The sequence below is a fragment of the Typopeltis vanoorti genome, chromosome 3, assembly GCF_054136105.1.
Source record: "Typopeltis vanoorti isolate ZY-2024b chromosome 3, IOZ_Tvanoo_1.0, whole genome shotgun sequence".
Taxonomy (NCBI): Eukaryota; Metazoa; Arthropoda; class Arachnida; order Uropygi; family Thelyphonidae; genus Typopeltis; species Typopeltis vanoorti.
In genome coordinates, this window is record NC_143551.1 from 147,459,218 (window position 1) to 147,485,432 (window position 26,215).

The window sequence follows — 26,215 nt, forward strand, 5'->3', positions numbered from 1 at the left end:
AGCTGGTTTACCTGCTATGTGGGACGAAAAATCCGAGTTTCCGGGAGAAAAATCCCTCCACCTCCGAGAACGGATTTTTCACCTTTTGGCTAAAAAGCTCTGAGAAGTTTCCTCGTGTCATAGATTGGAATATATCCAGGTCATTTCAACCAAAGGGCTCCTTCAAAAACCAACTGAGCTATGGAGGTTCATGGGATTATATACTGTATAATCCTATGAACTAAATTAAGGAACAAAGAGATAAATCGAAGAGGAAAAGGGGAAAAAGGTAAATGTCAGATACATTATGTAAAAAGTCACTAATTGTGGTTGGCCGAGTAGTTAGGGTGTCCGCTTTCCAGCCAAGAGACCGTGGGTTCGAATCCCACCATGGGCATGGTTGTTTGTGATTGTCCTCCAAACCTTTGTGTGGAAAGGGAATCTGCGACCCTACCACTTATTCTAGTAGAAGACATCATTTCCAAAGCCATGTGAGGTACGCCAGTTACCATACGACGTCTACGGACGTCAAATGTGAAAAACAAAGAGAAAAAAAAGATTGTGGTTATCGTATACAAATAAGTGGAACGTTCAGCAGTCAGGTATATTCAAATGAGCCACAGAATAAAAACGGGCGTTTTGGAGTGGTTATCCAGTTGATAGAAAAGCTCTTTGATAAAGGTTCCTTGCCTCGTAGGCGGAAATCGAACACAGGTCTCTCTAACCAAAGGGCTCCGTAAAAACGAACTGAGCTATGGCGGTTCATGACATTATACAGTATGATATATAGAATGCTGAAGTAAGTTGTATATTAATGTACCGTAGCTTACTTTAAGACTGTTGGGAATTGTTACCTATTCATTCATTCATTTTTTTTTGCCAAAAACGTTTTTTGGGGGCAAACATTTTCCCCCTAGCTATTACAGATTATAGTTGTAATATATTTGTGTTTTTGATAACTCTGTTAGTCATTCAGGAAGATTATCTTGTTATTGCATTTTGTATGAGCTTATAGCGACTTTTCCTACATCGCATTCGCTAATTGAGAACTGCTGTTCTACAAGATTTTTTCTATTGCCAGTTCCAAACTAATCAGACAGCTTATTTCGACTTAGGAATATTCTTCGGTTTGCTTCACCGAAGGATGAAACCACCTGAAGCAGGAATTAAATTGTCCGAAATGGTAAGCCTGTTGTATTTCTTCTAATAACAATAACTTTTTATTATTATCTATTGATTTATTTATAAGAAATCTTCACTCAACACTGGGATCCGGGAAAGAATATTATCTGATACAGGAACAAATCTTCTGAATTCACTGCTCACTGATCTGTTTCATAATCCTTTTCATAAAATTCACTTCCACACTACGAATTTTGGAAAAGATTCAGCTAAATGATAATAAAACTGTTAATAAAAATAATTACAAATAATTCAAATTTGGATGAGCTATTGCAACCCAAATACATTTCCCGATCTTTAATTTGCATACATGATGTAGTATATTGCGTTTTAATTGTCTAATATGCATTCTGATTGCTTATTTAAGTTTGTCGGGAAACACACACACACACACACACACACACACACACACACACACACACACACACACACACACACACACACACACACACACAATTTTACTTCAGTGATAGTCCAGTGAGAAACTTCAATATTTTGAGTTGAGGACTACAACACATGACAAGATTAATAGCAACATGGGAAATGTATGAAGATATTAGGAGGTTGTAGCTTTGCGCTCTACGGCCATATTATCCACCAGGTTGCCCCCAAAGATGGACAACACGATGGATAATATGGTGGTGAGAGGATGAGATTATAAAGATGGCTGGAACTCAGTGTCACAGAAAATGTCTCAATCGACACATACTTGCCACTGAATTAGAAACCTTTTTGCAGATGTATGTAAACATCACTTACTCAACATATCTGCAAAATATTTGGTCATGTGCTTCACCACGTGTTCTAGGCAACTATTTAAGAATGCTGCTGGTCAGTAATCGTCAACAGTCTTGATCACAATGAGAAAAAAAAACAAAGGATCTTTCGGAGTTCGATAAAGGGCTTATTGTGGGTGCCTTTCTGGTTGGAGCCACAATTTTGAGAACAGCAGAGCTGACTGATTTATCGAAAGGTGAGATATCCCGAGTGTATAATCAGTGGAAAAATAACCCACATTGCTTGTCTCAAAGACGTAACTGTGGTCCTCATCCTCCTAAGACAATCTCTCAGGAACGAGATCACCGTTTTCTGAGAAGGTTTATACGTAAAACAGAACTTCCTGTGTGCAGTAATTAACCAACACATTTAATGAAAACTGTTCTAGATCCATAGTTCACCGAACTATGTGCATGCTATTGCCGTATTCGCAGTCGCATGCGTATACGGAAACCACAGATTTCTGCAAAGAACTGGAAAGGTTTCTCTGTAGTGGAGTCAGGAACACCGCGACTGGACACTGAAAGACTCGACTTGAAAAAGTCATGTGGTCCGATGAGTCACGGTGCATCTCGTTCTGCTCGAACGGTAGCAGAGAGTTTGGCAGAGCCCCCGTGAAGCACTGAAACCAGCTTACTTTGTAAATACGATTCAAAATTCTGGAGGTGGTGCCATGGTGTGGGGCATGTTCTTTTGGTAGGGAACGGATTCCCTGATATTAGTGAAAGATAGAGTGTCCTCCAAGGAATATCTGAACATTGTTGCAATCAAATCCATCCTTCAGTGTTGACGTTTTTATCCAGCAGGTGACGGTTGTTTCATCGACGACAATGCTACTGTTCATTACACAAAAATTGTTCTGCAGTGGTTCAGCGAGCATGACAGCGATTTCCACCATCTTTTCTATCCACCATAAAGCCGGATCTGAACACCATTGAAAATATATGAGATATTTTAGAAAAAAGATAAGTAAAGTCCTCCTCCATCAAATCTATCTGTTAAAATACTATCTGGTGAATGCCTTGTATGTTGTAGACGTAGATGCAATCTAACACCTTGTGGAATCTACTCCAAAGCGCATATGTGCTGTAATTATGCCATTCTCTTACAGGGGCTGTTAGATTTCACAAATACATTATTTCCCCTCTTGAAACAGAAGGAATTATGGAAAGCATAGTTTGAAAAGTAAAAGTGGAGAGTACGTAGTTATTCGTGATAAGACTTCGAATTTGGGGAAGTGAATAAAAATCTGTTTTTTTTTTTAATTGGGTTTTGTGGTGATTTATGTATTTTGGTTGGATTTTTTCAGGAAGATTTTGGTTAATAGTCGATTTGCACTGGGCAGACAAGAAGTACCAACATGTAGTGAAGGTAAAAACGTTGCATCACGGATAGTATCACGCCAGTTTCAACATGACTGGACGACACGAAACATGGTCATTCTTAGAGGTAAACAGGGATTTTGATACGATTTTTGTATGTTAAGGATACCCTACCGGCCGAACATTATTATGTGAACTGCAAACCTCTTTCCTTAAGTTGACAGAAGTGTACTTTCTTTCATAAGTTCCTCTGTATGCTTCTACAAACTGGTGATGATATTTTTCCGGCAAGGTCATTGAATGGATAAGATGTCCGAGATGAGAAGCTATCCCCGCGACAACACTAGTCACAGTGGTTGTTTAGATACCTTTATAGAAAGACGCGTTAAACTGAGTGACGTTGTACAAGATCTTAATATTTCACTGAACACAGCATCGTTGATCACTTGGCTACAGTAAAGTGTGTTTCTTGGTTAACACACTTGAGGATTTCTTCTTCTAGGCGAGGATAGATACCTTGGTGGCATGGTGTAGCAAATGCATAAACATCTTTGGAGATAAGTCAATGTTTGGATATAAGTCAACCTTGGTATACACACGTCTATATCAGAATAATAAATATTTATTTCTTGAAACATCCACACCAGTTTTCTCTGAGAAGGTAACAACATATTCATTCAATATATATATAGTCAATAACTAGCGAAAATATTTGCAGACATTGATGTTGAGTATTCATATTGTTTACTACAAACATATTTAACTGGCATTTAAATTCAGAATCGTAACTGCAGGAAGCGACTTCCAGAAATTATCACAAAATCGCGATAATTCAATACTCGTCAAAGTGTTCAATCGCAAAATTTTAATATGAGTCATTAAATTCAATGAGATTAACAAAGTTAACCTCAATGAGTTTAAAATAAAAGCAGCAAAACGCTAACAAGTCCGTCCTTTATTTTATTTATTTATTTATTTATTTATTATCGTTATTATTATTTTTTTTTTGAAGTTGAACACGCATAAAATATCCAGATCAAAACATAGTGTCTAGAATAAAATCGGATAACAGAGAAAAGTTTCATCATATAAAAGCGGATAAAAGAAAAAGACTTGCCGATTAACTTATGAGAGCTGATGACAAATGGAAGATATGAGACTGTTCATCTCGATTCACGAAGGAAAAGGTCGAATTAGACCATGGTCGTAACTCCACACTACGTGCTTCTACGATAAAATATTGCCACATCCTTTTTATTCACCAGACCTGACACTGTCTGACTCTGTTTCTCTTTCAGCACTTAAATCTTCATTATGAGAAAAGCATTTTTATGATGATGACGTACTCATTTCAGCAACAGACTTAGTTCTGTCAGAAAAGTGAGGACTTATACTTGAAGGAAAATTGGGCGTGCACGCTGGTTGGAAACTATATTGTTGGTAGAAAAGTTAAAAGTCTGACGTGTGGAAAGATCTAATAAATCTGTTATTACAATAGACAACGATTTATACATTAACAAGACAACTATTTTACATTAGATTTTTTGTCCAGAGCTTCTACTACTATGCGAATGACTGTGTTCGCGTAGACTATCTAATGAGCTGTCAATACGCAAAGAAATATGACAAATAACTTTGATTTGGAAGGTTTGAAAAGTAAGAAATAATTTAACACTGACTGTCTGCAATTGATTTTCATTATATTTAAATACTGATAAACAGGATTAGTTCAGGGGAAAAAAAAGATCAGTTCAAATTACTGTTATAATAAAGCTCTGTAAAGAAAATTTAACTCAAACAAAACTTCAGAAAAGAAAACGAAATTTCTGTTTCAAATTCTGCAAAAAAGGAGAAATTCTGTATTTATTTTCTCTTTTTGTACAATTCCTGCTTTAGTTTAAACATTAGAATAGGTTTTTTAAACTATTTCCAGACTATTCGAGCTCCAACGATTCGCTGATCGGCATCAACATCATAATCAGCCAGTTACATTTCATTTTCTTGTATTCGAAAACAAAATAAAATTTCTGGGGAGTGGGTGAACTCCTCCCCTATGTACAAACTATTAAAGCTAACTCATCCTATTTCTGTTCTCTACGCTCGAAACATATGAACACCTGCCATTTCCCTCATCGCCAGCTTTACCAAACGCAGTGGAAGTATTATATGATAACTTTATTAGGCCTTATCCACTTTGCCTCCCAACAGACCAATGCGCGTCGTAATTGACGGCTTGCTACCAGTCTCTGCGTTTTATCATCGTCACTGTCGCCACTACGTCGCTAATTATATTTTCCCGGAACAGCTGTAATCGCTACCACCCCTTCCATTTTCTCTTCTTCTGTGTCCTGGTAATGAATTACAACCCGCCTTCCGAACCGCAGCCACTACCTGAACTTTGCAGCCCACCATTATACGTTGTCACTTCTCACATACGGAATCTGTTTGTTGGCGATTGCCTCGTGGTCGACTTGTTTTCCTAGGGATTCTCATGGCCGTTTTTTTTATATTTTTTTTATTAGCAGGCCTCTTTATGGTTATGGTAGTCATGGAGACCACGAAAGAAATAATTAAAGTGCCCTATGGAGCTGCGACCACTTGTAAATATACGGTTGAAATAAACCGTATTACGGATACTTGACTTTATATCTCAGTTGTGGTTTGCCTTTCCTAAGCTATGTTTTAATTATTTTATTTAACGTACAGACTAAATTAATTCTCTGAAGTGTTTACATTTTGCCACTTTCTTCCAGTTAAAACACAATTTAAATGCTTATAATGATGTACTAAGTTACTTAATTTTTAATACAAAAATGACTCCTGATGTTGAAAATTAAGCGCTACATTATATTTCGTATTTTGTCGAATATTTATGAATATTGCCGAAATTTTGGAATACATTTTTGCTATTTTCATTCGATGTATACAATCAGTGCGAACGAGATAACAACCGTGAATTTATCAGTGAAATAGAACCAATCTATTTTACATAACTATCCCCAAAAATCTGATATTCATTTCCTTCTCTCTGAATGAAAAACATCCCTCCTATTCTGAATGCATTTGCACTCTGACAGCAGTCAGAACATTATGTAATTGAGTCTTCAAAAACTAGCGTTTATAATACGTTAACTTCAGAGCAATAATAATTTTGAGATGCGCACGAGACTGTTTTTATTGAACTTTCTATATAATAAATTAGTTTGTTGTTCTCGGAGGCTGATGATGATGGCATGTTTCTACGTTACAAATGCAATAGTTGGTACAGCTTGTGCATCACTGTATGTCTGCAGTTGTTTGAATGATAATATCAATAAATAAATGATTTTTTTAAAATGTTTTTTTAAAATACTTGTTCCTACTGGAAGTTTCCCAACTGCAACTATATTCAGTAATTACGTTGTTTTGCTATTGCATAACATGGTTCGTGAGTACTAGCCTTGAAAACAAGGCTAGTACTCACGAACCATGGAAAACAAGGCAAGGATATTCCGAATGAAAATCACTTCTCTATCTCTCTCTTACACACACACACACACACACACACACACACACACACACACACACACACACACACACACACACACACACACACACACACACACGCACGCACGCACGCAATTTTAATTCGACTGCTATCATATCGAAATTGATAAAATGATGCAACTTGGTTCAGAATCGCAGAGAATCTTGAAGGCACAAAAATGTTTGCTTCTAGAATTCATATAATATATTAAGTAATAATTTATGTATTAAGTTCTATTACTGAATATTTTTTACGTTTTAAGGAGGAATTATAAAGGTTATCGTTTTGAATATGAATGAGAATTGAAAGGAAATTGGATCAGTTCGGATAAATAACTCAATGTATTTATTTACTTATTTATTTATTTATTCGATTTAATCGTTGATAAATGTTGCCATTCTCTCACACCATCAAGAAAGAAACTTTAGCTCAATACCATTTTTACAAAAGCCTGAAATAATGTAAATAATTATACTGCTATCTCGAAACCGCATTCTCCATGTAACTATTTTATTGAAAAATAGTGAATATAAAAATTTAGACTCACCTTGTTATCAGAGCTTATAGTATTTGTAGATCGCAGCTCTAGCTATATTATAGCTCCCAAAATGTTTAGATCACGTCTTCTTTATTAATTGTCTGCAATGATAGCAAATGTTACAACTTAACTGATTTTGAAGATCCCTGTGATATTCTGTAATAACCTATTTAGGAATAGGTGAGTAAGAGGATGTAAAGAAGTTGAAATAAATAAAAAAAAGCATAAATTATAAAACTGACGATTTTATGTCATATCTTTATTATTAATGTAAAACCCAAAACCAAATGTGGATATTTTTAGGAAGAAAAAAAATTCCAACTTTAATGAGCATAGAAATTATTATAAAAACACAATTATCTAAAGCTCATGTTTCCGATACTTCTTTTTGAGTTATTATTATTATTATTATATTATTACTACTACTACTATTGCACAATTCTCCTGGAGAATTTTACTCAGCTTGAAACATTTATCAAAAGTATTTTTTAATTTATTCATATTTTTAATAATCACAACATTTTCAGGCAATGAATTCTACGACGACTCAATTCTTCACGTAAGGAAAACAATTCTCACTGTTTTATGTATCACACCCTTTCACAGATAATCCCTAGTTGTTGCTTCCCCTTCGTCTGCCATTTGAAATATTTTTCCCATATCCATTCGGTAAAGGATATTGGAGAAATATCCTCATAGGCACACCCTCATTTCACGACCTCAAATAATTGTTGCCAATCTCCTTTTGCACTAATGTCACGTCTCTTCAAATCCTCCAAATTCTCGTGACCTGATCTGAGCACAGTAATTCACTTGCGGTCTGATCAGAGTCTTTTTTAATAGAACCACTACCATTTTATTTCTGCTAATCAATACCCATCTTAAAAGTGCAGCAAACCTTCCAGTTGTCTTTGGTAAGGACATGCAATATGTTCTTTAAATTTCGAACTTCTATCATCCCAAGACCTTGCAATTCTTCCTCCAATATAATTCCACTAATACAATATGCATTCTTTGGATTCCAAAGTTCAAAATCTTACACTTAATAACATTAAACTACTATCCCCTACCATTTGCCTGTCTTTCCAGATTATTCAGGTCTTTCTGAAGAACCAATACATCAGGAATACACCTAATAATTCCTTAGCTTCGCATTATAAGCAAACAGTAAGAACATCTCCTTTAGTGACAATATCGTTTGTAGAAAGATTGAAAAGTAATGATCCTAGTTAAAAATACTTGTGGAATCCTGGAGACTTTCCTCCTCTGTGATACTTTTCCCCTATTCACAAACCTTTGATATCTATCAGAAAGCCAATTCATAATCCGTTTCACTAATCTGATATCTAAACTCATACGTTGCAGCTTAAATAATAAATCTGTATTGCGGCAAATGAATTTGCAAAATCCAGAAAAATCAGATTATATTCATTTCCCTCATCAATTAATCTCCTTACTTTGTTATAAAAAGATTAATAAAACAAGAGCGTCTTCTCCTGACAAATACAATGACCTGCACAAATAATATTACCCTCATCAGAGCAAGACTGCATCTGAGCTGTTCCTACTTTCTCCTAAATCTTAACCACCACAGAAAGAGAGATGGATTTCATCGACCGGTGTGAGACCGCTTCCCCGCTTATTAGAGTCCTGAGATGGCTTGAAAAAGTTCTAGGAGAGATACTATGAAATGAAAGATACTATGTTTGCACCACATGAAGAGTTTATATTATTACATCCTAATCACAATTTTCATCCAAATTAGTTTGTTATCTCTTAAGACTCAATATTGTCAGAGCTTCTATTTCCATATTCTAAGTCACTTCGAACTACATCAGCACACCTAAATATTGATTATCCTCTGGTTCGTTTTCCTGACAACATTCAAACAACTGTTTTGCTAGTCTTTCTTTTCTCATTCTGTTTAAGTGACCAACCAACAGAGATTATCTTTGCTCACGCATTTCTGAATGGTAACAATGTCAAGTTCTTCCTAATATATTCATTTTTAACATGATTCTGCCAGTGTTGCCATCTGTTCACGTCTCTGATTTTTCTCGATAATGCAATCTGTGGAATCTCATTCAGCTGCTTTATTTCTAACCTAACTCTCACTCCATAATTTAAACTTGGTCTGAACACTGTTAAATTGCCACTTGAGAGTTTTGCTGATTTCTCTCATATTCCATACACATTTATTCCGAGGACTTCTTACCATACCAGATTTGCATATGGTATTGTCTAATTCCACATATAATTTGTCTTTTTCACAAAAAAGTGTATCCAAATAACTTAAATGTTTTATTTCTATAGGTTCGCTGTTCAGGATACAGCTTATACTTTCAATATACTACCTATTTCCGTACTATTTGTCTTTTTATCGCTAATTTTCATATGAAATTTTTATGGTATTTGTTAATTTAATTAAAGAATACTGCACACCTGTACTGGATTTACTAATTTGTCATCTCTAATTTCGATATTAGGTTGAATAGCACTTTCCTTTAAAATGTGATGAATATCCTTCCCCTCCCCTTCTCATCCGTCCCTTAGGACGGATCGAGTCCCCTAATGAGGGATTTACGTCGAATTAATGCAGCCGGCTCGTCACTCCTCTGCTGCATCCCCCTAAGGGCAAGTTCATGACTGTAGATCCGTGTGTGTTCACGGGACCGGTTTGCCCCTGTTCTGCGGAACGAAAAACCCAAGTTTACCGGGTGAAAAAACCCCTCTACCTCCATATGAGACCAGCTAACTCAGCATTAGTCGAAAGAGACCAGATAAAGGTTCCTCACGTCTTGGACGGGAATCAAACGTAATATACTGTATATATATATATATTCTGTCATTGTTTGTTTCATTTAGCAATCTTTCAAACTAATTAATCCATACATCTAGAATATATCTTCAGTTTATATGTCACATTTATCATATTTGATCCGTTTTCCAGTACTTTTTCCTTCACTTTTAAGCTTTTTCAATAGCCTATAGACTATTTTGCACCTTCTAATATTTTCTTCTCTATTCTTTTCAAAGTCTTTCCATGGGTTGTATTTAGCTACTTTTTTCACATTGCTTCGCTTTCTTAAATTTTCCTCTGTACTCTTTCAGAGCTCATGCTGACTTACTTTCGACGCACCTCCTTCTTTTCCTTATGATTGTCTCTTTATCAGCGAGTTTTTGTTTTGATTTTCGTATCCTTGCAGACAGCTTCAATTTATTAACTAAATTAATTTTTTACATGCCAACGTTTCGTCAGCTTAATCTAGAATTATCAAAATCCCTTTAAAGACACGCACATAAGGAAAGTGGCGTGTATGAAGGGACGACTATGACTCTGAAAGATCATAGAAAATTACAAAAGTGATCTTCTGCAATTATCCTCGACAGGAAGATAGGGTGGTGCACCAAATTTGTGTAGAATTATACTACGAGTTCTGTTGCAGTTTCGCTGGATTCTGCAGAACATGAACTACTTCCAGGAACAGTCGCTATGATTTGAATCGGGATCTGTGCAGTAGCCTGGTTTTCTTCCATCTGATAAAAGGACATGACTGTCCTTGACTGTTCTGGAGGTCATTTCATTCTCACTCTTCGCTGTGTTCAAGTACTTTTGATCATACTAACGTGAGTTGGAGAAACATTGGAGTGTAAATAATTAATTTAAATAGTAAATTATTATTTATTTTCATTTCAGCTCCATGCAGTTTTTATTCCAGAGCTACGTGATTCTACAATAACTGCGGAAATCAGAATATGGAAATCAAATCGCTCTCTCTCTCTCTCTCTCTCTCTCTCTCTCTCTCTCCCACACACATAGTGTACGTTCGTGTTTATATTTTTTGGAGTGCGAAATTCATTTTTACTGTGATCAAAACTAAATGCCGATCGCTTACTATTTCAAATCCTAGCTTATGTCCTGAACCAGTTCGAATATGTAGCTATAAACAATAACATACTTAATGAGACTTTTTCTCCATGTCTGTTTGTGCATATTTTTATGTTGTAACATGGTGTTAGTAATGACTAATCAATTTCCTAAATAATATTACAGCAGGCAGTTACCATCATGATTAAATTTGCTTTTTCCCAAAATTTTCCCAAAACATTTCTCTCTCGTATTCCTATTCTACTCCGCTATTTCGATTCTCCAAACAAGAACCAACTTTTCCTTTTTTATGTAAGTTTCCTTCGCTAATGATTTGAAGAATTCTTTCACTTCTTCAAGTGAAAGTCTGTGGAACCATAGGAAAAAATCCGACTTATTTCCAAGTCCCAATATTGTCGACTGCTATTCAAGAAGATTATCCTCGTGATTAATTTTGTGTACGATTGCCAATGTTTCCTTTCTCTGATCATTACTCTCTGAATATATCTTGTATGTGTTACGAGTATTTCGAAGAATCCTACCTGTTTTTGTCTTCTTTATTTGGTATGCACAATCATGTTCGATGGGGTACTTCTCTAATTCTTCTGCCCGTCCCATTTGTTGTTCATCGATAATTCTTAACTCGATGAATATGTTGATGTTGAGTTGGAGTTTTTTCCGGCAGCCAATTTTCTACTTATTCCTTGATGAAAACAGCGAGGCTTCTATTTAACTGGGTGACGTCCCAGCCAGCATGAAATTTCATTATGTTATACTATCATTTGTTTTGGTTTAAGTTATTACAGAGGACAATTTGTTTGGCTAAATTCCAAATTGTTCAGTATCAGTGGAGATACCTGCTAAGGGGTGCACCACGAAAATGTGAGGATCGGACATTAGGTCCGAAACCTTGATATGTTCTTCTCATTTCTTAAAAGGCTATGTGGAGGGTCTTCTCCCAGTAATCTAGCTCCGATCCTTAAATGACTCTCTATTGAGATTATTATAAGATTACTTTAAGATATCCATTTTCTTAATGCTCTTATAACATTACAAAGCTTATTATTATTATTATTATTCTAAGGTTATGGCTTTGATTTTCTTTTTCTATCTAAATTTTAAGCAGCTATTCTCCATTGTTTTCGAATAGAAGTATTAATTTTAAACTAACTGGAAGATGAGTAGTTTTATGATGTTTTGAAACGAATTATAAATTATAACGGACTCAAAAAGTTCATATTTCGCATGAGAAAAAACTTGTACTGCACAATATCTGAAGACAGAATGAAATCCATTTAACCACACTGAAACATCACAACATAATTTAAACGCATTAGCTATCAATAAATATCGAGTTTTGCAACGAGAAATAAAAGCAAGATTTATCAATTACTTTTCATATGATGTGCCTCTATAGGTAAGAACTGCCCATGAAACCGATAATCAGCAAGTAAACACTACATTAAAGAAAACCATCATTTCAGCTGAATGTTATTTAAGAAATAGCATTTTACTTTTTTTAAAAAAACAATTAGAATTTCTTCCACTATGAGAATGAGATTAAGGAATATTTGAATTTCTATAAGAATACTAATTAAGGTTTTTGAATAAAGGTATAAATTAAGAAATTAGCAAACGCCATTGAATACAATCAGCTTAAAAGGGGTCATTATTTTAATATATCAAGCAAGGAGAGATTAGAAAATGAAACTACTCTTTGTCCACAAATTATTTTCTCTGTTCATCGCCACCGGAGTGCTTGTAATTTCCAACACTGATTGAACTCCACATTAAGGATCACTTTTTAAATTACTTTTCATAAGTCATTTGAACATTAAGAGGTCTTAAGTTTGTCACCCACTATACGATTTATATCTGGGTAACTGAAAGAGAATTATCTGTTCCCCCTATCCCCTTACTGGCAGTTTAGTTACCAAGGTAACTCGACCAAAGAAGCGTGTGGGTATCAATATTTACCTTACCATCTCCCTTGCATAAGCTTTGCGCTGCCGGTGTATTTACCAAACCATTGAACGTTTATGAGGTAATTGGTCGACAGTCTCCATCCTGCTTTATTTGACAGCCGACAACGAATATGGAGCACAGAAGGGAAAGATTTTATAATAAAAAGAGAGATCCAATATCTGTAGAAATCTTGTGTAAAATTTTCAAGATTGATACCTACACCAAAAGTTAATTTCTTTAATGCATGTATTGGAATGGAATTATTTGGTTTATAGCGGAGACGCTTTCCTTCAGCCGGACATCAGTACCGGCTGAAGTTAGTTACTCGTTTTTAATTATGTTTATATCTTCTATTGCCATTTTCCTCAAAAATCTGGTCACAGGTATTTTAAATTTTCAATATTCCTTTTTAGTTAATTTATTTATTACTATTCTTTTGGTTTTTATTTATTTATGGCAGTGCTGATTCTGAAGGTATACAATATCTGGATGAGTTTTGTCATTAAATATTAAGAAACACTTCAATGGATCATTTTTTAGGATTGCAAAAAAGTTCAGGAATTCTTATTTGTTTACAACTTTCGAAGATTCAGTCTTGAAATAAGTTTTAATTGACCTGGAAAAGTTAACAGCGAAAACTATTCTAAACTTGTCGTAAATTGACATATTAATGTGCGTGTTTTAGCTCGGTGGTTATTTTTAGACACAGTGAATATTTTAGTGAACAAAAATTGAAATTCAACTACAACATAGACAATAATACCATATTTTATCTACAGTAGTAATAGCAAGCAAACTGCAGAAATAGTAAGTAGAAAATCGAAAAAATAAAATGATTCATATCTTTTAACACAATTCTACTACGAGTTTTAACTTTATAACTCCGATCCTATCCCATCTTCCTTTGAGCATTAGGTACAAAGGCTTATTATACAGTATAAGCCACATAAACCTGGCTCCAATAAACCCAACACTTGCAAGATAAGAATATTAATAATCTCCATATTCTGCATACTCTGCTTGTCAATTCATGCGTTCCCTTTCTGCAGGTTTTCTACCGTCCTATTAAGTCTGCATTATGGTGAGGATATCATATAACTAAGCTTTATCATAAAAATATGAACAGTGAAATGCATTTACGATAAAAAAAGCCAATCGTGAAAATAGCATTCCAAAAAAAAAAAGGATGGGATGGAATACTAGGAGTGTAAAGACTCTTAAATAACTCGAACAATGCTATTTTGATTTTATACGTTGTTGGTATGCTAACCAAGGTTGCCTTATGTGCTTACACGTGTATAACTTAATGCTACTGCGCAAGACAATCACTCAATGTTTCAGGTGATTGGTTTGCACCATTCAGGAAGTTCCCGGGCTTGCGGAGCACAGTTTGCACAACTGTTCAATGACGGTTACTTCATATAACATAAACTATGAAACTCAATCTTCGCATGTCTAATCTCCATCCAGATAGGCATCTAAATAGTCAAGTACACCTGGGGAGGAGCCAAGAGAGATTTAATTACAGCGGTTGCGTTCTTTTATAACAAAAGACTGTGCCTTTAACGAGTAACAGTAAGCCACCACAGTTTTCTTAATCTAACGCACCTGTAATATCGTGGCCCATTGTTCGCTTGCACGCGATCTGTTACTCCGCATCCCTTTCGCGTCCACCTCTTTCAGCCAATTACCTTCCTTTCGTCGTCTTCACTGTTAGCGGCGGTAAGGTGATACTGCTGTCCTTCCGTCTCTAAGGAAAACCGTCGTTCCGTTTACTCTCCAACTCAGACCACTTCTTTCAACGGTTCGTTGGATCGTAGTGCCTAAAAGTAGTGTCGAGTGTACCTCACCTTACTCCTTCCTTCCCCCTCCACCCGCTCCCCCATTTTTCTCTTTGCCTCCCCTTACTCCGTTCCTTTCCGCATGGTCTTTTAACAAGAACGAAAAGCAGCTTTTATAATAGTGAATACAACGCCGACTTCGGTCGGGACCAAAGATCAAATATAACAAGAGCATAACAAACAGGCAGCACGCGCTATTTTATTTGTACTTTTTCTCTGTGAAAAGAAAAGACTTTCATCCACGCTTGAACAAAGAATACGATCGCTTTAATAGTAGCAAGTTATTGTGTGAAAGTGTTCGTTTCTTGGGATAGTGCAAATGCCATAGAAAGGGAAAAAAATTGATTCTCTAAGGTGCCGTGTGGGAATGATTAACTAATGAATATGTGAGAAAAACAGACTAACAAAAAAAGAGCATTTGAGAATAATGAAGATAGAGATAAGCGTGTTACAGAGAAGGAAGGGTTCAAGACATCTTCAATCCAACATTTGGTTGAAATGAGTTATTTTCGGGGAAAAAAACAAAACAAAACAAAAATCTAATCGGCCATTTCGAATTTCAGTGAAACAATTATCATTTTTGATAAAGAAAACAGTGAAAAACAGATTCAAACTAATATTGAATACACCATAGTTTCTATATTGTTTATATACCAAACAATGCGTGCTCAACAGCTTGATAGAACATAATTTCTATATAACATACTGTCTGTGTCAGACACTTTTTTAAATGAGGAGCATAGGCCCTCCTCATTTAAAAAAAAGTATTTATTATTTTCCCCAAAAAAGTATTCTAAAGAGAAACTACGTGAATTGAGACCATGCTAACGTCTGAAGTGAACAGTAGATCGTTTCGCAATGAAATTTCGTCATTGATTCCTCAATCTATTCTATATAGTTCTACTTAATATAGATAACTTCTATAACACATATTTGTGTAGTCAATAAGCTCACGCAAAGCTTAAGAATAGTTCGTGTTTTGTATATCCAAGCAAACGTTAGAACTAACGGTTTCGACCTCTTGTTGCTGGAACACTGCCAACTGACCGTTTCCTCCTCGGTAGAGGTAAAAAAAAAAAAAAGCCAATACCCACCGTCAGTCTTTAATCAGAAAACACTCTCTCTCTGGTAGAGGTAACGCAGACTAGCCACACTTGGTCTTGAGTGAGACGTGTGGTAACCTGGAACAGTGCCAACAGAACCAATATTGTGTGCATTTACCTTGTACAGTTGTAAGTACACTTGTAAACCACCACTGCAGTAAAGAATAAAATCGTCACAATTCCATTGAAACTGTTAGCACACATATCACCATAAACTGTGGTTATCTATGATGACTACATTTAAGCAACTGGCATAATGCAAGTTTATTTATTGAATATAAGTGCATGTTTGTAAGTCTTTCTGAAACCGATAAGTATTTAATCACCTATAAAGAGAGAAGTGGTTTTAAAGTAAACTAACATATTCCAAAAGAATAAAATATCGGCTTGAAAAAGTGATCCATATATTTCTGTATTATAAATTATTAGTATCAGTTAAATAACTAAATTTAATGAATTTCCGAAATAGACTGATAAACTAACAGGTTTATCAGGCTACTCCAACGATCTGCTCTTTGGATTATTTTTTATTTGACGTCTTATTTCAATATGTCACGGACAGAATATTCCATAAAAAATTAGTAACAGTAGGAACCGTGCGGGTTTGGGTATAACTCATGAAATAATCTATCTGAAAAGTAGATGGACATATGACTCAGTCATGAATGGGCTGATATCAAGGAAAATTCTCAAGTCCATTTTCTCCATCATATCGCATTATGAAATGGTTGTATCGAAGGAACAACATGTGTAAATTAAGTTCTGTTTCAAATCCGGTAACACGGCTGCAAAAATGTAGGAAAATTTACAACAAGCGCAATCCTAGAATCAGTATTGACGTAATCCAAAACATTTGAGTGTCAAATGTCTAAGGGCTGATGATCGCTCTTATATGTAGAGGTTATGCTGCATCAACAACTTTTTCCAAGATCAAACCATAAATTAGGCTATCGCCAACAATTTTGAGATGAAATTCCTTGTAAATGGCTCCATTAATAGTTTTCTGGCACTTAGTTACCACAACAAGGTAACTTATCACGTAGTATGGCGCATTGTCAGGAATTATTAGCCAAGCATAACATCACAGTGATTATCCCTTTTATGGCTTACTCATCAGATTTGACTCCCTGCGACTTCTTCCTCTTATCACAAGTTGAAAAGCACTAGAGGAGGAAAAGAAGAAGGAAGTGTATGCACTTGAAGAAGACAAGCTAAACAGAGAACTACCAAATATACATTGGACAAGCAAAAGACCGCTGGAACTTCTAAATATAATCATACAGATCATACGTTCAAGGAGATAAATCAAATTATGTGTTTTCACTATCAAGAATTCTATCCCCAAATTTTTGATTGGCTCTCTTAGATTTCTAAAAATAATAAATGATTTATAAGGAACGGAGATAGAGAAAAACCGATAATGCTTTTTACTCAATTATTTTCTTAAACTCCATTTGATAAAGTTATTTGTGGGAAATTGTTTCTTTTTTTTGGATCATGTAAATGTAATTTAGTTTATGATGCTGCTAACACATTATGCTAATACATTACATTGCTACTAATGCTATTAATGGGTTTAGAATCATGGTATGTAGGGTTTAACAGATTCTGGAATTAATCTGCTCTAGATGCGTTTCCTCTGGCTTCTGGTAGTACCTGTCATGGAGGTCAAAACTCGTGGAATTGTGTGATCAGATCTTTTTAAAGCAATAATATGTCGAGAGCGTTTGGTCGAGCAACTTTTGATTCAAATGAAGTGAAATTTAATATAGGAAGGTAAACTCTATTGATCCTGGAGGAAAATGTGGTCTGCCTCACCCTGCCACCTGCAAATCATTTTGCATTCCTTTCACCCTCCACGAGGTATAAAAAAAGTTGTTTCTCATGTGAACTCGCCATGTGAGGGTTCGAGGTTTCGCAGTTTGTACTTATTCGTTGCGATATTCGTTTTGTACCACTGAGAAACAGTTTACTTGTAGGGGGAAAATTCCCAAAAGTCAGTCTCTGGGAAAAAGCAAATCAATCTCTTAGAACCTTCTGAAACTTTATTCGTAAAAGGCAAGCTTTATACGGCGACTGGATTTTACTTGGTGGCGTACTACATTAAAGCAGTAAAACGACATTAATGAGGTTTTCTAAAACAGACTTAATTTCTAATTATGCACAAACTTTAACTTCTATCAAATGCATGTAAATCTGTTTTTGTAGTAATGTAAAAATCAGGAACTGAGTTAAAATATAAAGAATGAAAGTGACCAGCATACGAATGATTCCTAGGTTGATCTGCAAGTAACTGAGGCTATTGTTTGTTGAGGAAAAATAAATCAGTATTTATTTTCACCAATGAACAGGACAGATGAGTAAATTGTGCAGACAATAAATACAGATCATTATAATCCCCCTTTGCAACTTCTAAATCAACTATGCGAATGCCCTTAATAAACAGAAGACTAGATTATACTAAAGCCGAAAATACGACCGTGCTACTGATAGACTAGATTGAGAGAACGTAATAAGTGTGGCCATAAAGTTATGGGAGAAGACAATAAGTGTATTCTGACTTTGTTCTTCCAAAACTGTCACATGGGAAGTTATACACTTAAGAGCCAACAAATATTGTCACAGTTCAAGATATTTTTAAGAGCATAAATAAATATTTTTAAGAGCATAAATAGATAAACTTAAGAGCATAAATGCAACAGCTTTTCTTTTATTTACTTATCTCAGTCTGATGGTGAGACCAAAAAGTATGATCCGTTACCAAACCACTTTCTTAAACTTTCCAAAACCACCTTCATTTTCCTTTCGGTTCTTTTCCGCTTCTCATCCTTCAAGCTAACAAATGAAACTTTCGAAGACTTTGTGTTCTGATAGAATACTCCGAAATAAAGTTGCTTTGCTACTAGTTTTTCTTGAACTCTAATTTTTCTTCCTGCTCAACAAGGAATGCGGTTTCAGTTTTGTAAAGCGACTGCAATCATTCCGAGCAAATTCTTAAGCATGTTCATGTTGAATGATGCCTTTGTGTGTGTGTGTGTGTGTGTGTGTGCGTGTGCGTGTGTGCGTGCGTGCGTGTGTGTGTGTGTGTGTGTGTGTGTGTGTTGCAAAAACTTCCTAAGTGATAATAAGCTGAGCTAGTCCCTTGTATTGAGTTGCCCGAATTTTACACAAAATATTTTATTGCTATGTATCTGCATTTAACCTTCTATTATTCAAAAAACATATAAAAAAGATGGCTTGCTGCTGGGAATATAAGATTGATGCAAACATTGCACATCAGTAAAAAAAGCATAATGGAGATCATGCGATGGCTCAGGAACAGTACATTGTTCAGAGGAGTTTTTGAAATTGCCCTCGTTTTTCATTATTCTAGCAACAGAATGATCTAGTTAATATTCGTGAATATGATGCTAACATTTACAGTTTCTGAAGAAAACTACATAATAAACGTTCATTAGAAGCCCCAAACCGCTAATTACGAGATGCGATACGAAATGTTTACCACAGCCATGCGAGCATATCAGTATTGTGTAACATCAACAAAGTTGTAGCTTTCTGAATACACGCACTTGCTGCTCTTTACAGATGCTAAAAAAGTAAACTCTAACAACATTTTACTAATATCTCATAATCTTCAGTTGGCTGAAATATATTTCTTAGTGGCTGAAAAATTAAATATGTGACTTGTATTATGTAAGTCTATAACCATTTTTTTTAAGTTGATGGCACAGAGACGTATATCGCTAAACATGGATAATTATCTGCAATTCCGTACTTGTAAGAAATGAACGCCGATAATATTTTAACAAAATGGACTTCCGGTTTATTGAGTTTTTTGTTTATATATTTCTAAAGTGAGCATTGATTAAGGTAGGCCAGAGTGACCTCTATTTTTAGAAGCCAATGTAGTCAAACTTATTATTATTATTATTATTTAGGAATATGTCAAAAACGCGTAATGTTGTGATGTTGAGTACTGCAAACTTCACAGCATTTAAAACAGGGATAATGGACGATATCGTCACTGTAATGATGAAGACTTTGTAGCAAACGTGGACTGAAACAGAATATCGGGAAACGTGCTCAGAGCCAATAATGGGACAAACACAAAGGTCTGCTCGCTAGTCAATAAAAACACTTTGAATAGGCTTACAAGATGTTCAAAACTGAATGTTTGTATATGTTTTAATTCGGTCGTCCCTCTGTATAAAAATAGTTTTGTTTGTGGACAACGATGGATATTATAAGACTTCCTTGAAATCTACCTGTAATGCCATCTTTCCATGAAATTTAGATGAATGAATGAATGGAATATAATAACTAAGTGCAGGGTGACAGGTTATGGGACGAAGTTGTCGGTATATATTTCATCTTCTATTGATAAGGTGTCACAACCAAGTGGTAAGATGTGCATTATTATTTTCGACCTTCTACAGTCAATCCCACAGCAAATATTCTTTTGAACTAACAGAAAAAATAATAAAATAAGCTATATGAAGTGCTCAACTGTTTTGTATATTCGGCAACTATTACATTTTAGTATTCTAAAACTTTAACACAATTCACTTTACAATTTATCACTCTTAGCACATGAAGCGTCTAGGCTGGGTTGTTTTGCATTACGACCAAGGCAACTAAAACTATGAGGTCAGTGTGCTATGTCTGTTAACTGGGTGTTTTTTGCCTGTTTTGTGGGATGAAACACCCGAGTTGCAGTGAGGAAACCTGCCACTGCCGCATGAAACCTTACGTTTGGAAGTCCCTATAAAGTTCTTTCGCTTCTAGATGAGATTCCAAGCCTGATCTTTACAACTGAAAGGCAGGAACGATATAACTTAGTGTTAGGCAGTTATTTAGCAATACATGGCAAGTCAGAGTATTCCTGTCCAGTATGCTGCGAGTCAAATAAATGTATCAAAATCTGTATAGAGTTATTCAGTTATGATGTATTATATACACTGGTGTCCAAAAGCTAAGGACAAACTACGTTTTTACCTGTATATGAAAATATTTTATGCTAAATGTCGGCATAAATTTATTGCCAGCATACTAATACATTATATTCCCCCAAAAATGTGTTTAATTGTCCTACAAATTAAATTTCAATACGTTTTTGACAAAAGTTACAAATTCCTTAAGGATGCAGTTAAAGAATTAATGTACATTGTTTACAGAAAACTATGGGAAAAGACATTTCAGTATGGAATATGTCCACCGCGAACCTCGACGCAGCTGTCACAACGTCGAACCATGTTTAGTACCAAGTGATTCAGAAATTCTTGAGGAAAATTGGTCTACTCCTCCTTCTGAGCTAGGATAAGGCCTCATTTGTTTTCTGGAGGGGAATTTCGAGCAGCAGTGCGTCTTTCTATTGGGTCCCAAAGCGTGTTCTTTGGGATTGAAATCTGGATAGCATGCTGGTCAATCGATTCGATTAATATCTTCAGTCTCCAGAAGTATCTCCATTGCTCGTGTACGATGTGATGTGGCATTGTCATCCATAAAATGAATTCTTCTCGTACAGCACCAGGACCAATCGAACATGACGTTGAAGAACTTCGTTGCAATATCGTTTACTAGTCACAGTCCCTTTTTCAGTACTTGTGGCTCGGTGCGTCCATTAAGCATAATGACTCCTCACACTATGACTCCAGCACCGCTGTATCTATCTATGTCTAGAATAAAATTGTTCTTGAAAGGGATATACGGATACGATCTATCTTTATATCGCGATGATAAGCAGTACTACTTACACGCCAGATCAAGTGTGGTCTAGAATCGGAGGAAAGACTAAAACGACCCTCATTCGTAAAGAGCACATTAGCTCATTGTCCTGTCCATTTTTTATGGATACAACACTACTGAAAACGTACTCTCCGATGAGCTGTGGATAAAGGGAAGCATACTACAGGCCTTCAGGCGTACAGACCTTGTCGCAGATGTCTTGCTACAGTTTTGTCGAGATATCAGCGTACCTGTGCTTGATGGAGCCGACTTGCAAGCTGACCTGTCGTGGCGCATCGATTACGTTTCGCTGTTATAACCAAAAATCTGTCTTCAAGGTCCGTAGTAGAGCGAGGGCGACCTGTTAGCAAACGTCTGGAACACATTCCATTGGTTTGAAACGTTGCCTAGAGCCTGGTTAAAACGCTATGTGAGATTCCAAACTCTCTCTGGCATATCAGTGATTTTACAGCCTTCTTCAAGCTTTCCAATAATTTTTCCCAGTGTGAAATCATCTAGATGATTTCTTTGAGTCATTACAAGACATTGAAGTTTGCAACTTTATTCCTTTACGAAAAGAGCTTCCTTCAAACACAATTCGCTTAGCGCAGCTCTGCTCTTTACCCTGTTGAGTGCTATCGCTTGATCCTCCTTTGCGCGCGATTCGAAAATTTGAATATGTACCAGCTTTTTCTCGAAATCGTCAGTTATACAAATTGCTACAAGCCGATTCATCTGAATTTGAGGTTGTAATATTCAGAAATAGTGTTTGTCCTTAGGTTTGGACACCAGTGTGTTATTGTTATTATTACATTTAATAAATCAAAAGATTTTCTTTCCGAAGAAAGTTTAACTTTACTTATAGGTATATGGAAAAATGCAAAAATGTCCATTACATACTGAGAATCCTGTACTTCTCTTCTATATAGGAGACTGCCCTGGCTGGATTTCAAACATTTAAAAAGTTTTAGTGACCTTTTCCAGATACTTGTTTTTATTCAAGTTGTTAAATGAAGTTCTGTGAGTTAGTTCCAGATCTTTCCCTACCCCGTTTTCCTTAAATAAAAAATCTGACCGTAGGACACATTCATTTATATAAGAAACATGTCTTGTGGGACTGATGACCAAGATGTTTCTAATTTACCCAAATATTAGAGGTCCCAAGAGTAATTTATGGCCTTGCTAGAAACTATATTGCACAGAAGAGTAAAATAATAACAAACTCAAACACGGAGAAAAAAAAATCAATTCTTGCAGACTTGCTTCGTTTCCTCAGAAAACAAAACAAATCAAAAAGGATTAAATAGAAAATATTAAGAAAAGTGAAGCTTAAGCTGTACTTTCGTTAAACAATTAAGCTTAATTTCATAAGATTATCGCCCGACTTATCAGTTGATGCTTGGGAATTTAACTTTTTTTATAATAAATTTTATTATAGAAATATGTAGTGAGGTAAAAAAAAAACAATCAAAGCCTTAAATCAAAATTGCATTATTTGCAGAACTGTTTGGAGTAGCACCACTTCGTATGAGTGATGCTGCTCCAAAGCAGATGAGTGCGCTAAACGTTATGCATTTTTTTTAAAAAAATTCGACCCTCACCTTTTTTCTTTGTTAATGTACTCTACGCATGTACTTTTTTTTCTAATTTTGCAACAAAACGGTCAGATTGAAATTTAAGAAAAACGAAATGAGAACAGATAAATTTTAATCGTAAAGATCTAAATATCAAAACTGTATTAAAGTTCAAGGAGCCGGTAAAAGAATTCTTAGCATCAATTCAGATTACTTTGCCAAATTGAACTATGCGGACATTTTCTTATGTGTATTCTATATCCCTAATTTCATTAAAATCCGTTTGGTTTGAAAATACTTATTGTAAAGTATAATTTCTCCACATTTTATTAATTTGTACCTCTGCAAATCATATAACTGAAAAAAAGGGGGGAGGATCAAGAAAAGAAACGGTTAATTTTTGGGACGAAATATCCCTTCTATTTAAATGGAGCTATGGAGAGATAAGTCTTAGTTCCAAATCTGAACTACGAATTTTAAGACCAACTTAGAACTTCCATCCTGTAGTTTATATAGGAGAAAAAATGACGTACTTATTTGATATATGAGATATTCAATAAAAACTTTCTTGTTGTTAATAAGATACATCATTTTAAACATAAAAGTCAAGTCAGTGATATTAATATAAGTTATGATCACATAATGGAAGCGAGTTAAGTTGTTCGGAATTACGTTGAAGCAACTAAGTCAAGTAGGATCGGTGTGTTATATCTTCATGTGTGCTGCAGAGAGTTTCCTGGTTATGAGGGATGAAAATGCCTCACTTTCAAAATTGGAAACCCTGCCACTTCTGTAAGAGACCAAATAAGTCACTTTCAGTTAAAAAAAGAGCCCCTAAAAACTCAGGTTTTCCATTGAAGGGTTGCAAATTTCTGGCAACTGTCCTATGAACCTATAGGATATTTTCATGGTGTTTAAAACACAGATAATACTTCTGATGTGTGGAGGTGTGGCCGAAAATAAAATGCATGTTTTCTCCATAGAGACAGATAAAAAAAAACTTTTGGGATGACTTTCTAAGTTCTAAGAATATCTATTAAGTAAGGAAAAAAACAACAACTCGAATTTATTCAAGTCTATTCAGTCATATAATTTCGTGTAACGGAGTGGAGTCACAGATTTAAATTACGCTGTAAAGCAAAAGTAGGATGATACGGGAAAGAATCGCTTGTTCTGTCCGTATCATTACAGCAAAACTTCGGTAGCTTTAACCTTGATGCCATATGTAGCATTCTTAGAAATTGTTCTACTCGGTTAAAGGCTGCCCCTGCGGGGACGTTTCAATTGCTGTACAACAGTTTACTGATGACATTTTTCTATGACGTGGGAGACTTCAATAGAAGAAAATAAAGAAAGGCGAACAGACTAATGAGGCAATTATCGTCATTCATCCGTTTTCTATAGAACGCGCGCGCACACACACACACTCATATACACACATAAGGAAGCGAATAAGTCATGAAGAACGATTGGGCTAAAAGCGGGAAGAAGAATAAAAAGAGAGAAGAAGAAGAAGAAGGAAAAGCTGTAGGTAATAAAATATTCGAACGGCAAGTCATTTATAATGTCAACACACGAGAAGACGTCGACATCGCGCTTCGTGGAAAACACCGATAACAGGTCCCACTGCGCTAGATGTGCAGAAAGATAAGACTTGGTAAGCAAGCGAAACGTAGAGAAAAACTCACACAGACTTTTTTTTTTTTGTAAAAATGGTGTCGAAAAGTTCCGTGTATTATTTTAGGAACATAACCAGTAAAGATGTGGAAAATCAATCGTAATTTTCTTGATGTTTCTTGTAGACAAAGTGTCGTCACCATGAAAATATGATTGTCGTTAAGTCAAAGCGATAATACCAATGAAAAAGTGCAGCGAAATAGACGTGACGATTGAGAAAATTTGGAATATTTTATCGCATATTCACATAGGATTAGCACGTCGTTGTATTTTGTCAACTGTAATTTCCATGCACGAGAAACATTTTGGAGTTTTGTCAAACTTCTGCATATTGTTAATCTACCAGAATACATGCAGCACTTTGAGCAATTTCGGTACTGATTTCTTTTTATTTATTTATTTTTAAATTCATTTACGGAATGACATGAAGCTGTGATTGGATATTCTTCTAATAAGTCGAATAGCAAGAGTTTCATCCTTATGAAACGAAAAAAAAAAAAAAACACGTGAGGCATATTATCAGATAATTATTTCACTTTTGTACTGGAAATGTTTTCAAATGGATCATATTCAAATTCCCATTGATATTTTTATTACTATTTTTTTTAATCCAAACATTAGCAAGTAGAATTAAATTTTGTTAAATAAAACGAGATCTTGAATAGAACTGTTAATGAACACAAGAATACATGGTTCGATATTTATATGCATTTTTGCCAGTTTACTTAAAATGCTCCTTCTCTACTCCCCAATTTTGGACATGGATGTCACAGGTCCTGTTCGGTTTTCACTTGAAATATTGCTCCCTTCTCCATTACTAAAAATGTTGGACGCCACCACTGTTATAACCAAGTAAGATGGTAGAAACATCAGCTATTGTGCTTAATTTTGTACTAAGAATTTAAACACCATATCGGTTGTTTTTGTCTCTAAAGCAAGTACATAGTAGGAATGGGGGAGAGCAGCCTCTGTTGCATTTTTAAGTAATTTGCTTGTAGTCTTATTCCTTCCCCCCCCCCTCCAAGACTGGTTGTAAACTTACAGTATATTAGTACTGTGGGCGGATAAGACTTTATTATTATTATTATTATTTTATTTTTATATCATTTTTATGTTTTATTTATTTTTTACGTAATTTG

The 26,215-nt window shown here is 35.3% G+C and overlaps 1 long non-coding RNA gene across 1 annotated transcript in view; it reads right to left on the bottom strand.

Moving 5' to 3' along the window:
* Positions 1-7,352: 7,352 nt before the first annotated feature.
* Positions 7,353-26,215, bottom strand: part of LOC150108643 (uncharacterized) — a 400,594-nt gene continuing 381,731 nt past the window's right edge. Inside the window, exon 4 of the long non-coding RNA XR_016550669.1 lies at positions 7,353-7,425. This is a non-coding gene — a long non-coding RNA (uncharacterized LOC150108643). The remainder of the gene's footprint in view (positions 7,426-26,215) is intronic.